We start from the raw sequence: 15781 nt of genomic DNA on the forward strand, positions 1-15781 counted from the left end.
CATGAAATGTGATTCCATTCTGTTTCTTTAAGATCCTAGCAGTATTTCTACACTTTAAAAGGACACAACACGGCATAATTGAATTCAAATTAGGAGTTGCGTACTGACGACGTCTACAAAGAATCTAATGGGTCAAAACGTAAACCTACTCATTTATCAGTAATTTAGTCGCCTTCTGTTTGATGTGCGTATGTGGTTTCTGGACTATTCTTAATTCTATGTGTTGTGCCTTCCATAATGCCTTTTTTACCTTAGTTAAACTCCGCAACAAAAACACTTAAAATTGTTTAAAAAATCACAAACAATATGTTACAATGATCGATCTAAGATAAAACACGTGTGCGATAGTGAATTTCGCATACCTTCACCAGCATAGTAAATTCCAACTAGAATCTCGAAGGAAACACCACAAAGTAGGCGCTCTAGGCTGTGTTGGATATTCAAGTACTCGCTGCATGCTGTACGCTTCGAGTTTTAGAAAGTTGTTGGTACTACTCACAAATTCAGTCGTCTGTTAGCTTTCGTGTCGGGAGGGCGTATCGCTACCGCGCGTCGTGGTACACTTAACGAGCTCGTAAATTCGAAATATCAAACTTCACTTCTATAATTCTTCACATTTTCTTCCGCAGTGATTCTCGTGATAATTTTTCTGACAGTAAGTGCTAATCTTCAATTAACACCGGGACGATATATATTTTATCTTCATAAATACTTTAGCGTCGCTCTAGGATAGTTGTTAGTGTTTTTCCGTAAGTTTTTATCTATACAACAGTTAATAGATCCTGTATCTTGTGTTTTGTGGATAAGATTTGGTGATTCATGAATAATTCAGTGATTTTGTGGCCATTTTAGAACTGCCAAATTAAAGGAGGAGAATTTTTGTCGGATTTTTGCATGTGAGTACTATATTTTTTAAAACTTAATTAACGTAGATGTATTATTTTATGTACCAGCTGATAAATTAAGTAAAATTTGATTTAAAAAATTGAAAGTTTATTGCGGTAAATTACTAGTTTTATATATTTTTTATTTTATGAAAAAAGTAGCTTAAAAAAATGATTAAAATTATTTATATATTTATTTACTTGTACCCACCAGAACCGGGTTCGAATAGACCCAGTCGTATCAAAAATGATCGATTATGTGAAAAGTAATTTCGCTCTCGTATATTTTAGAATATAATTTGACAAAATCATGAAAAATCGAACAAAACTCAACTACACTTCTTCCTATTAAATCAGAGAACATTTAAATAATAAAAGGGCTATGTATAGCGTGTGAGCTCGCCAATATATGACAGTTAAAATTTTATTGTCTTTGAATTTCCTAGATTTTTAACCATCGAAAAAAAAGAAGATTGCAAATCAAATCAACAGACAATGGAAATTTGACGTGTATTATTTTAATAGATTGTTTATAACAGAAAAATACATGGAGAAATATGCATTTTTATTTTTTGTAATAAAAACAGTCTAGTAAATTCGAATAAATAAAAATACGCTTTATATTAACAATATTAATTAAAATGCAAAAATAACATTGAATACTTGAAAAATAAATATTATTGAGTGTTACAAACATAATTTAAATAACGGATAGCGATTAAAAGTAAAAACTATCTTTAGTTTAATTCTTATTGCGATAAATACATAAACATTATAAAACTGGAGTTATACAAATACAAAAATAATATTGTAACTAGGCGGCCTCCTACACGGTTAAATTTTAAAACACCACGCAATTTCTTATCTCGGCTACGCTATGTAAAATGAAAAAAAATATTTAAATTAATAATTTCATCACGTCATGAAGTCGCCCCTGGGTAGCGCCTGCTAACGTCAATCAACAAAAACATCCTCGTTTTAATTACAATATTTCGGCTACGCCATGAATCTCTTTTTTTAAATAATTTTTCACGTCACAAAGTCGCCCCTGGGTAGCGCCTGCTAACGTCAATCAACAAAAACATCCTCGTTTTTATAACAGTATTTCGGCTACGCCATGAATTTCTTATAAAAAATGTCAAAACGTAACAAAGCCACTCTCTGAGTGTCGCTACTGACATCATTTACAAAAACATAATTATTTGTGCTTTTTTCAGGTACGCAACATTTTTTTTTAAATACACCTACCTAACCGATAAAATACTATTAGTAATTAAACCAAGGTGTGCTTTAAAGTTCCGTACGGCCAAATAATATTATTTATTATTAGAATATTATTGACATGTAGTTCAAGTATTGCTGCATTCACGTTGCTTTACTTCTGAGAGCTCAACTGCTATGTTTTTCTATGGTTATGTTTACTGTCATCTGTCATGTATTGGCGAGCTCACAGGCTATACTTACGCCTAATAAAATAATTTAAAAAAAAATCCAATGAGAGTATTATCTAACCCACGACCACCAGGCGTTTTTTTTCGATCCTGAGTTAAAATTGTAAGCGACATGCTATGAAGATTATTATTTTAATAGGGTAGGTAGTTTTTTTCTGATAGGATTTCCTTGAATATTGTCAGTTTATTTTTACAATTATGTTGAAAAAATGACAGTGAAATTCTTATAATAAAAACTCTTATGTAATTTCATTTTTTATTGTATTTCTTTAAATATCGAGCACTTTCGTGTTACAGAATCAACAAAAATAGTTAATTTATTTAAAATTATTTTTTTATTAAATTAATTTACGAAAAACTCCAGTAATAATTAACAATTAACAAACTTCATTGAACAAAATTAAGACACATGAAGATTTTTTCAGTTTCGTTTATTGTGGTTGTAAATATTATGATTAAATGTGTATTTTAAATTTGTGCCGGCAGAAAAGTTAATGATATTTTAATATTCTTGGTGATGTCAGAAATTAACTTAATATTAAATTAAATAAAATATGTATTGATATTATTTATATTGAAAATATTATCATTGTTTTATTAAATTTCACATTTATTTCGTTTGCATTGATACATAAATAAAACTATTTTATTAAAAAAAAAAAAAAATCTATGGTTATTTATTTCACATTTGACCCTCTACAGGTCACATATTTTGTGTTGATTTTTGTTTTGCAAACCTTATGACAATACCTATCTTACAAATTTATTACATTTGAAAAAGCCGAAGATAAGACTGATCAACCAGTGTTCTGCAAATATACTTTTGTGATATAAGACTTAAAGCCAAATATTAGAAAATAAATACCTCAATTCTGATGGTATATTTATTTATAAAGGGTTAACTTGGAAGTGCAGGTACGGCTATTAATAAAAAAACATTAAAAAAAATTAAGGTTAAATTTTATTTTAAACCTTTTAAAAGTTAAGGTAAATTTTATTCTAATTTTTTATTTAAAAACATGTTCAGGTATTATAGCTTAAGTATTACTAAGACTTTATAATTTATAATTTTCTACCTTTATTTACTAGAAACATTAGAAATCAAACACCAGCAAAAAATATAAATTAAGAACATTAATCTCTAAGAGACTCATCATTAAGCAATAATTTATTATTCAATTTTTTTTTTATCAAATCATCTCGTTCACTCACTCTTTGCAATTTTTTGTGCGCCAATGAGTACTTGCAGCAAAAAATGTTACAACATTACTTTATTCATTTTACATTTAAGAAGTACATTTTCATTATCAAAATAGGCACCATGGCGGTTTTTTTTAGTTTTGCCTTAAAAAAAAGTTTTTGTTTTTTGATTAAATAATTTAATTTGGAAATAATTTTCAATGAAGTGTATGTTAATTTACTATTTCTCAGAATTGAAAAACAATTGTAGTTTTTATTGTATTTTTATTTATTTGTCTTTGTCTGTGCGGATTAAGAATACAGTTCTGTATGTTAAATACAACAAGAATCCTGGCACTCGTATTTAGGCTCAAAGGCTGCTCTCAGGTAAAAATGCTGGGTAAGAAAATCAAGTGGGGATAAATGCGACACCATAGCTTGAGGTCCAGGGTTCTAATTATGGCGGAGTAGATACGAAATATTGAATTTAAAGGTTGTTTAAACTGCAACATTTCATTGTCCTTGACTGTCTCAGGGTAAAACTTATCACGTAAGAGGTGGACGAAATACGTTTCAAGTAATGTTCCGATGCAGTGCCCTATGGTCTACTGGATGCAGAAAGGAAAATGATGGTGGTGATTTTAATTTGTATTTTAATCATGTTTTATTAGATTTTATGTTTTAATATTTTTGTTAATCTTTAGAATCTCATTGCTCTCTAGTCTAGTTCATTTCAAAATGGATACCTTAAAAAAAGCAAATAATTTAATTGGACCTATAACTATCAAATAAATATAAACATATTAATACGGCTTCTAAATATATTACTTTCAATGTTTTTCCGTAGAGACTACGAATATGAAATTTTTCCATCAAATTACTGATAAAGAAAATGATACCAAAATTACAAAATACAATATTTCCTTTACAATTTTCTGGAATCGGTTTTTTATCTAAACCCGAAAATCTAACAAAAGTGGAAAACGTAGTTCTGAAAATAAGGCGTTTACAAGTCTTATGACCTGTCAACCGTCCATTTTTCATGAATTGTTGTTAATCTTGATAACTCTCTAGGGGATGAAATCCGATCCTTGTCTAAAAACATTTGGAAATAATGTTCTAAAGATATATTATCAATAACGATAAATTCCATTTTTAGTTTTTCTTCAATAAAGTTATAACTTATACGCTTATTGAAAGTCAGTATATAAATAAATAAACAAAACAACACAAAGAAATAGGCAGGTTTCAATAAATAACTACACATTCCAGAAATAATCAAATAAACTAACTCAAATAAAATAATACTATTAGTTCCATATAATGCTATCTTCCATGTACTCATTACGTCCATAAAATGCATTTTTTTAAAATACGCTTTTTATGAAAATTTTGAATTTATTGCCTGTCATAATTAGGACATTGTCGGGTATTCTATTGCAGAAGCGTACGCAGTGCCCCTTAAACGATGCGCTTACCTTACTTAACATTAATTTTGGGATGACTAATTTGTCTTTATTTTTAGTATTATGATTATGATTGTCGCTATTTTTTTGAAAGAGAAATATATTTTTACGCACATACATAATATTATCATAAACATACCGTCATAATGAACGTACACATTCAAAATATAATTCATATACAGTTTATTTTCATGTGTTTGCTCCGTGGTTTACTGGTTAGTATTTACGATTTACGATCAAGTACAATGCATTCATTTATGAGTTAGTTTCCAACTGGGAAAGTTTTGGTAATAATGGCTTGTATAATGCTGATCTGGCATAAAATCATTGAACTTTTGCCTTCAAATAACGACAATATGATAAAGCATCATTCAAATAAATTTCACTTGGTACGAATTACTTCAATATGAATTACTTTAATTACATGTAATAGAAAAATACGGCTTTAATATTTTTTCCGCATTAAATTTTAATGTTTTATTTAAAATATGACAGAGTCAACTTTTTAATCCTTCTGGGTCTAAGGTAGGGAGGAGGGTATCTAGGGTCCCCCCGGTAGCATATTTTTTCAATATCTTCACTGATATATTTTTTTTCATAATCCTACCCTATGCACGCCACTCCGATTCCGCGTTTACATTCCTTAGCCAACAAATTTGCTTGTGATATAGACATTTTTAATACAACAAATATTCATATTAAAACGTTCTTAAACGCACTGTTTAAAACTAACTATTAATGTCGTAATAAAACTTTATTTTTCATGGAATTTTTTCTCTGTTTTTGATGTGTATTATTATTATCTTATCTCTTTCTGAAATTAATTTAACAAATATTATATTATTATCTATAGTATAAATGCCCCTTGGGCGTATTGTTAAATTAAATAAAAAATGAAAATAAATAAATAAATAATGTTAAAATGTATCAAAATCAACAATTTTTTGAGTTTCTCCAAATTTTTGTAGACAAGAACTGGATTCAACTCCCAGGGAGCTATTAATATTAAAATTATACAACAAAATTCAGAGAAGGGAAAATGGAAGTCTAGGCATCCATCCAAAGGATCTATGAACTATTATTGAAAGACAAACGGGGGACTGTTAAAAATACTCGTAGTATAAAATGAGCTTTACTACAGTTACTTACCTAACTATTTGAAAAATTATTTTGGGTAGAAATTTTAAATCAACATTAAAAAACAAACGATGACTTCACTTACCAGACAAGATATAACATAACTTGACCTTATAATATGTTTATACAACCCTAACGGGTATTTTTTATTTTTTTTTAAATTAATTAATCTTCGTTTCTGCTGATAAATCAGCCTATCTCGAAAAAATCTTGAAATATGCACGTTGCCGGGAATCGAACCCGGGACCTCAAGCATGGTAGGCAAAAACGCAAAACCTTACATTAGATGCGGACTTATCAATACTCCGTTACCTCTTTTAAGATTTTGACCTGAGAGTAGTCATCAAGACGAAAATACTCTTTTAGAATAATTTATTTATTTTTATTTGGGAAAAAAGCAACAGTTTTTATATATATTACATACGAAAATAAGAATAAATAGGTATAAACGAAAATTGTGAAAACAGTCAAATTTTCCACAGTAGTGTAAGCTATTGATTAAGTACATTATCGGTATCAAAATAAAAGCAATTTAACAATTAAGAAATGTTAGGCGCTTTGAAGTTGCAAATAAAATAAAAATACCTATATTTTTTTACAGTAATAAAAAATAAATAAACAGAAACAAGATATATTTTAATTTTATGAATCAAAAAAGAGAAAAGTTATATAAAAATAATGTAAAAGGTACAAATTATGATACTATTACACAAACCACTGTATTTCGTCTGCCTGGACATGAATCGAATCCGTTACAATTTACCTAATTATTTTTTATAATTCAAATTAATATACGTAAACTATCTGTGCTATTTTACACTATCCAATTAAAACGATTGTACAAGGGTATTGAGGTAATCATAAAGTTCATCTTGATCGAAAGTCTTCATCTTCGCTAGTGCAACGAACTCGTTAACGCTATAATACTTTAAACATTATGTAATATAAAATCTTTATGTTATCATTCGAGTCTTAGCACTACTAAAAATACTGAACTTTAAAATGAGATTGATGCTCATTCAACGACAGCCATTGAATTCGTTTTCGTAACACAATTAATTCGTTTTAAATACGTAAATATCTATTAGAGGCGAAGACAGGACGGCAATGTAAATAATGCCCTAATGAGGGAAAACGGCTATTATACACAACAGACGTACAAAGAGGAGTAGGAAGAGAGGATAGATCGCTACACTTCCCTGACTATGCACAGACATCGCTTTCGCCTTCCTGCCATTCATACATTTTTTCATGCATGCCTTATATCACTATAATTGGGCCTCCTGGCATGTTGTGGGGCAAAAAAATTAAAATAATCTGAATACATGAAAAAAAATTATGTATCTGTCGAAATAACCAATACTAGTATAACTTTATTTCATTTCATAGAATCAATCAAAATAATAAATAGTTTTTTAACCAAAATCTTGTGTTAAATATGAATTAAGATAAGAAATATTTCAGTTTAAATAATACATAAAAAAAATCCTTTATTTTATTTTGTTTTTAGTACGAAAAACAACAAATGTTACATAAAAAATAGTACATAGATTTAGATTAGGTTTTTCACAAAAAATACAATGATAAAATATGTTACATAATAAAGATAAAAAAAAAATGTTAAATAAGAAAATAAAAGAACAGTACTGCAAGAAGGTTTGTATCCTTTGTTAACTTATATATTTAGTTGAATATATTTAAAAATTCACTTCGTTTATCCGACGGAATTAATATTTTACCAATGTTAACACGTTATGAGTTGCATAAAAATATAAAATACAATTTTATTTCATTAATGTAAGTAAATATTAGTGTTTAAACACTTAACACGATTTTTATGCCTACCGGTTTCGAGATGTACCCGCCTCTTCGTCAGGAGGCTCACCACACTAACATAATACTAATATTTACTAACATTAATTAAAAAAAATTACCCCAAAGTTAATGCTTTGAACGAAAATTATATAATTTTATTTCTTCTCAATAGCTGAAAAGTGTAGGGCCGATATCACAATATAATCATTTAAAAAAAACGTGTATATTAATATAATACGTTCTAATACAAAACATCCTGAAAATACACAAAATAGTATCGATTCAATTAATATGGTTTTGTCCTACGCTAAGCTATTTCTATCGATTATTTTCTTTAAACCACAAACGCAATGTATCACAAACCGTATTCAGAACTCAATATATTCTGAGATGCACAATCAAGTATTGTAGAAACTTCATTGTTTGTGGATAGAAGACACAAGATGGCTACGAAATTTTATTGTATTTAAGATTTACGCTGGCACAATTTTGGATATAAAATCTTGCAATATTTCGTTCTCGGAGAAAGAGTTATGCAACCAAATTGAAAACGTGATTCTTGCACTGCTGTGGTATGCAGGAAGCGCTGGAGTGTGAATTTAATAATGCTTACAGATACAATTTCACTCATTTAACATTAAATTTTGACAAACACGTCGCGAGAAAATCGTACACTGAACGATTACCCCCAAAAGATTTTGACCAGAGACGTAATTTTTTATGACTTTAAACCAGCTGATAGCGGGATTAAAAGCCTTGTTTGTGCCTAAACTTAATAATTTTTTTTACCTCTAAAAACATGTTCACGATGAAACCATTTACACTATATATCACAATCATTATTTTATGTTCCATTATGTTTCAATTTTTTTTTTTTAATAAATACACACAATATTACTCAACGTAGCGTGTAAATGTAGCCCGGAATATGAGTCATAACAATAAAATACAGAGAAAAGTAGGACGTGTTTTTGTTGCAAAAAATTACAGGTAAATAAAATGTTAATACAACAAAATAACAAGTGTAATAAAAGGTAGGTTAATGTGTAAACGTGACAACTAAATACTGTACAATAATTAATTTGTTTTATATAAACTATAAAACTGTTCAAAACATGTAATGTAAGTATATTTTACATTTTATTTAGGTTAGGTTAGGTTAGGGGTAAGACGTTCCTAAGTTAAATATAATATTTCATTTTAGATTGGTCACCTAAGGTGTATTTGCGAGAGATTTGAATAGAAAAAATATAAAGAAAATTATTTACTTGTGGCGAACTGAGACCAAACATGATTTGATTCAATTAATGCTTCAAGATATGGTGAAGGAAGCGTATGTTATAATTTTTCTGAACAGCCAGACCCATTAACACTTCCATTCTTTAGAAACTGAAGCTGACAGACAGTTTCTCGACCATATGCCTCAGATGAGCTCTCCGATATTTTAGTGACCTTTTGAGGAGAGAGGATTACCTGGAGAAGCTTGCTGTGATCGGTTGCGTCGAGAAAAGATGGATACAATGGAGGTTTCTCATTTTCTGGAGACCAGATAAAAACTGTAACAGGCGCTTCGTTGGTGGCAGATTTTAGAAGTGGAGGGTGCTAAGACAAGTAGAGAACTGCAGTATCGAGAATACGATATGTTGGTCACGACCCTCCGTCATGAGGGACCGACTAGGAAGATGAGCGATTAAATAAAAAGATTAGATATTTAAAATTTATTTATGACAAAACAAATCGTTTTAGTTTACACATAAAATTACATATTACGTTACATTACATATTTTATTGGTGAAAAACATTCCTAATCAAATTATGACGGTATTTAAAGTAGATAAAATAGCATCAGATTCACTCGTCACATGAGCTATAATAACAGTTTTTTTAAGGTGATTTTTAAGTATGTTAAGGTTTCGTATATCTTTTAAGTCTTTTGAAAGTGAATTGTGAAACTTATCGCTGTACACACAAAACTACTTCTTTTTCTGTTGATTCAATGTTGTTCGTAAGTTAAATTATTTCACGCTTGTTGTTAAAACATAATTTAATATTAGGTAGAAGTACATAGTTTTTCATCTTAAATATCACGTTTTGCTTTTTTGTGTAAATCAATTCGTCTAAATTAAGCATTTTTATTATTTTATGTAAATCTGTAGTTCTAGTATATTAATAAAAATTTAATGTTATTTTTTTATGTCATATTTGTTGTTTTTTTAACTGTGTCATGCATTTGTTCACTACACTGCGACCAAATTTTTAATTTATATACAATGTGTGGAATGAAACCACTGTATATCAATATTTTTGACATTTTATCAAAGACTTCTGTTCTTCCCATTACCCCAATAATTAAACCTAATTTTTTTATAACTGCTTTGGTATTTTTTGTTCGTGTTAATTTGTCATCTACTTCCAAACTAAAATATTTTCTGTTGTTGCTGTTAAGGTATAATCGATGCGTTCAATAGAAAATGCAAAATTTTGCATATTAGAAAAGTGTCACAATGGTCTTTCAAAATATCGAATGTCATCCCGTCAATAATAATTATTCAATAGGAAGTTATAACTAATTTAATCGATTTTCAGGCATGTTATGTAAATAATGCGATTATATGCTGAAATTGTGTGCGATTAAACATTATTTATATAATAATCGGTTCTACTATGCATTGACTACCGTAAATTGCGAAATTGTACATTTTATTGATATGCGGTCATTGAAACTGTAATTGCAATATTTCGTGTAAGTAAAAGTTATGTGAGCATTTCTACTTTCGTTTCAAGACGACGTGATATACTCGAACCATATATTGTGCTATTGTAGACAAACAATAAGATAATCCGAGTTTGTTAGTAAAAATTCTTGGTCGATGTTCACTGAAATTTATAATATACCAAAAAATAAAACGAGTGATAGTTGAATGCGCACATTTAGAATAACCCTAGGCTGGTTATATTACTTTGACTATAATAACGTTTACTGGGCTAATTAAGTATATAGTTGATAAAAAAATAAAACAATTACATTTGTAATTTAACTCATAAAAATAAACTTATATAAGCTAGTGTATTTAGCCAGAAATACCGTATTAAAAGGTCTTTCTGACAAAAATTATTACAATCAATTTCTATCATATAAATTTGTTCATATTTGTCAATTTATTGAATAAGGAAGTTGAATGTTGTTTTGATTTTTTTATTTGTTAACATACTAACTAATTAAGACAAAAAAAAAATGATTTTGAAATGTTTTGTATTTTTTTAAATTACTCCGCGAGTGAAATCATTCGTTCTCTATGGTGAGTTGTTCTCGTTGGAGAGTTAGCTTCCTGAAAATAAGAAATCTATCACATCACTCTATATTTGGTTAATTTAAGAGAATTAGTGACGTCGTTTAAAGTAGTTCATTTCGATAAAAATCTTCTTTCTTTTCATTAATTTTAGAGAAACTTTGCTTGACAATTAAATGCTCTAATTTTTACCGCGCATATAAAAACATTTTTCATTTTCTATTTCCCGTAGCGCTGAACTTCATCAATATACACAAAATATATCAGTCCTAAAGATGTCACTTGTCTTTTGATTGTATTATGAATACGATAATAAAAACAAACGTAATAATGAAAAGTTGTTGTCAGAATCGAGAAAAACATTATTTAGTCTACGCGATTATTTCAAGTGAGTTTGGAGTTTTTTTTAGTTCATTTTTAGTTTTAGTAGTGTTTTATAAAAAAATAACTTTTAAGTTTTGTTCAGTATGATTATAACTTGTTCCATCGAAAAATGTCAGTAAGTAAACTTAATCTAATATAAATAATTCCATTATTTAGGTAAAATGTAAGATTATTTTGTCTACTAAAAACTGTTATTTAATTAAACGATTCTTATGTTTGTTATTTTGTCAGTTATTTCTTTGTAGACAAAATTATCAATGTTTTTAAATCTTTGCAGACATGTACAGATTGAACCCTCGAGGGATTTCGCAATATATCATTCAGTTGCTTACCCTCTATATGAAGGCAGTATCTTTAGCCAACAATGCCATTCACCCTGTTTGTAACGCCCGCCATTTATACTCCATAATAGCAATTTTTCAACTCAATTGACTTGCGCAATCTTTGCAGAGATCAAAATTGTGAATTTCGCGCTCCATTTTGAAATTTCATCATAACTAACATACATTTTAGTAGTTAAAAAGATAATAATATACATTTTCGTCTAAGTTATTAACGAAAAATACTTTGTACATTTCCGTTACTTTTTTTTACCAATAAGCACATTCACCCTTTAATTGATAACTTAAAACTTGTTTAAACAAATCTATCAAACTTCTCGGTTTTATCAATAGAGTGACAGCGGACTTCAAAAATATAAATACCATAAAAACTCTGTATTGCTCACTAGTTCGACCCCATCTAGAATACGCTTCTCCTATTTGGTCTCCATTCTACAGGACTCATATTGACCATATCGAGTCTGTCCAACACCGTTTTTTAAGAAAAGTGGCATGGTTGCTCGGATTACAAAGGGGTAATTATTATTATTTTGAAATAGAGCAGTCTCTTAATCTGTCTTCATTGGAGAGACCTAGAACTGAGATGGACCTTATATGCATTTTCAAAATACTTAATGCTTTAAGTGATGTCCCATCTCTGTTGCAATCAATTTCTTTTCATGTTCCCAACCGTGTCACCAGAAGTCAAAATCTGCTATTTATAAAATCTTCTAAGAGCAACTTTGGTTTTTATGCCCCAATATCCAGAATGTGTAGATTAGTCAATTCATCACACGACTTGGATTTTTTTGGGATAGATCTTCCGGCTTTTCGTAGATCTCTTCGCGACAAAACAGTGTGGGATGAAGTTGGATTGGCATGGTTTAGCTCAAAGTTTTTGGTCTTTCGTTTTTTTTAATATATTGTATACTACGAGTATTATTGTTTTGCCCTTGTTTGTCTTTGCTAAATAGTTTTATGTTCTTTTTGTTCAGTTTCTTGAATTTATGTTTCTTCATGTAACTGTTGTAATTGGCTTAGGCCGTATATATATAATAAATAAATAAGCTCAACCAATCCGTTAATTATTGTCTTTCTCAATTGCAATAATGCCAAAGAGAATATTTATTTAATTGATAAATTGCATATATATATATATTTAGCTACGCCACGCTTAAAAGATATTATCTTTTTAAGAGTGGTATTACGTTTTCTTTTTCTTTTATGCTTTTTGCGTAGCGTTATTTTTGTTTAAAAATGTGTCTCTTTATAAAATATATTCAATAAATAAAATATGACCGCATAATCTATACAACACTAGAACATTGGGACGTTAATATGGCGTGTTCTCTGGTTACGTTGGTCTCCATTTATCATGGCTCAGCCTGTTCTAAGATGGAGTTTTTTAGTGTTTGAAATTAAAAATAGTTCTAAACCTATATTGAAAGACCAAAATTATTTAATTAAAATAATATAACCTTATTATAAATAAATATAAGAATAAAATATTATCGGATAAATATGAATTATAGATAACCATAAATGTGTACCAAGAATACATAACTTCACTTGCACAAAATGAAAATGGATATAAATTAATAAAAATACAAAAAACATGTATACCAATTATTCGAAGGTAAACATTTATAGTACACAAGTTTGAAAATATTTTTATTATTCATATTTTTATTTGAATTTATAATTTTTCGTTTTTAATGTATAAATTAAACTTCTCATGCAAACACGCCGAATAATCTTAGTATAAACTTTTAAAATGTCCACATTTACTAATTTTTTCGACTTGATCGTATCATGTCTTTCTCAGACCTTTTCGGATTTTACATTCATCTACAAAGCATTCTTAACTTTTTAAGATTATTGGTATTTTTCGGGATAATTTATACAGCGCCATTTTTGTAAAAATCACCCCAAGGGCGATGATGTTTTGATAATTCGGATACCGATGCAGTATCTTACACCAAAAGTTGCAGGTACGTGTTAAAATAATACATTTGATTATTTATTTTTATTTTGTTATTTTTTTTTTACTATTATTAAAACATGAACCAACTATTATACTCCCAGGATTTATGAAAAAAACTTATTTGGGACCGTACGCAAAAAGGAAACAATATCTTTATTAATTACTTGAATTTTTATCACTATCAAAAAGATTTGAGTAATATTTTTGAATTGCGACACTTTAACATTTGCTTTTCGACTATTCGTTTTTCAGTTGATCCGGTAGTTTATTAAATTTAAATTGGCCAATATTTTCCAAAGAATTTTTGCCGAGTTTTATTAATTTTTATCAGAGAAAACGCAGTTTTATAAAATAACATGAAACCCCATTTCAAAAAAAAAATTGACTGTTTAGAGGCCTCGTGGTGTAGTGGTCAGCGCGTTTGCCTACCATGCGAGAGGTCTCGGGTTCGATTTCCGACATGGTTAATATGGAATATTTATTTAAAAGGGTGTTTTCACACTAGAATATTTCATGGTCCCTAGACTGGTAACTGAAGCGTGAGAATGATCATCTTACCTTCATGATGAAAAAAATGATCATGATACGCTGCAATTGGTGAACCAATTCAGTGACCTATGCACCATTAGGTGTAGGAAGGAAATGATAATGATGATGTTTAAAGTTTCTATAATATTATAAACAATTTTCGTTCTATAATAAAATTAATAGGATATTACTGTGAAAAATTTCTTTCTGTAAAATATATTTTACTGCTTAAGTTTGAGTTTGGGTTCGGATGTTTTTATTTTTTTCTCAAATATACATATCCTAAAATTGTCGAGTTTTCATAAAAACCGTAAGATTTTTCATAAGCTTTTTGTTATTTTTTCAGCTCAAATGCTTCCATTTCTTTCGCTATCCCATCCACCCTTATGATGGATTTGATTTGTTGGTAAATTTCTTCCGGATCAGCAGAATTGAATTATCGCCAGGGATTTCTAATTCCGTGAACGCCCCACGAAACATGACAGATGACGTCAGACGGTAATTTTTGCGGGGAAAATATATTATACTGTTGGGTGCTAAGCTTCCTTTTTTGAAAAAAGAAATTAATCTTATCGATATTTTTTTACGAAAAACCAAACCCCAAGATTTTTTTTTCTCAGTTTGTCTGGGTGTTTTGGTATATTCTCATAACTTCCTTCGGCATCTTTTGTTTCCCACCTGCTGACAAGCTTCTAAAATAAAAGTTTAGCGGGTTATTCCTTTTAAGAAAAAACAGAAATATAGGTTGATGGATAGTTTTTTCAGTAAGCAAACACCTAAAAAAGACAATAGATAAAAAAAAACAGTTTGTTTATTGAAAAAATCTTTATTATTATTATCTATTCTGTGTCTATTTGTTATGTAATGAATTATTATAAAAATCGAACATACGTATTAACAAACAAAGACATAAATAAAGACCTAACTATGTTGACTAAATGGTCAAACACAAACTTATTATATTTAATGAAAAAAAAAAACAATATCATCCATTTTGAATCAAGAAAAAAAATGACATAAAGTAGATGTTTACATAAATGATGAACAATTAACTGAAATTGAAAATGTTAAATACTTAGAACTAACAATAGACAGACAATTGACATGGATTTTTCATATCAACAATTTAATTAGCAAAGTGGCGACATTATCGAGTCTTTTTTAAAATAAAAAACTTTTTTACAAAAACGGAAAAAAATCTAATGTATAAAGCCTATGTTAACACTAAAATATATTAAACGCAATTACTACGGGGAACAAGAAATTAAAATGACATAAACAGACTACAAATACAGCAAAATAAAATATTAAAGTTTGTATATGACCTCCCCTATCTAACAGCA

General features: G+C 28.9%; 1 protein-coding gene across 3 annotated transcripts in view; it reads left to right on the plus strand.

Annotated features, from left to right (window-relative positions):
* Nucleotides 1-505: 505 nt before the first annotated feature.
* Nucleotides 506-15781, plus strand: part of LOC148273775 (BAR/IMD domain-containing adapter protein 2-like 1) — a 349284-nt gene continuing 334008 nt past the window's right edge. For all 3 annotated transcript variants that reach the window (XM_088238213.1, XM_088238211.1, XM_088238212.1), the window contains exon 1: nt 506-896. The gene's annotated coding sequence lies outside the window, so the exon portion shown is untranslated. The remainder of the gene's footprint in view (nt 897-15781) is intronic.

This window comes from Micrasema longulum, unplaced genomic scaffold (genome assembly GCF_059751315.1).
Source record: "Micrasema longulum isolate JH-2025_06_02 unplaced genomic scaffold, ASM5975131v1 h1tg001837l, whole genome shotgun sequence".
NCBI classification, from domain to species: domain Eukaryota; kingdom Metazoa; phylum Arthropoda; class Insecta; order Trichoptera; family Brachycentridae; genus Micrasema; species Micrasema longulum.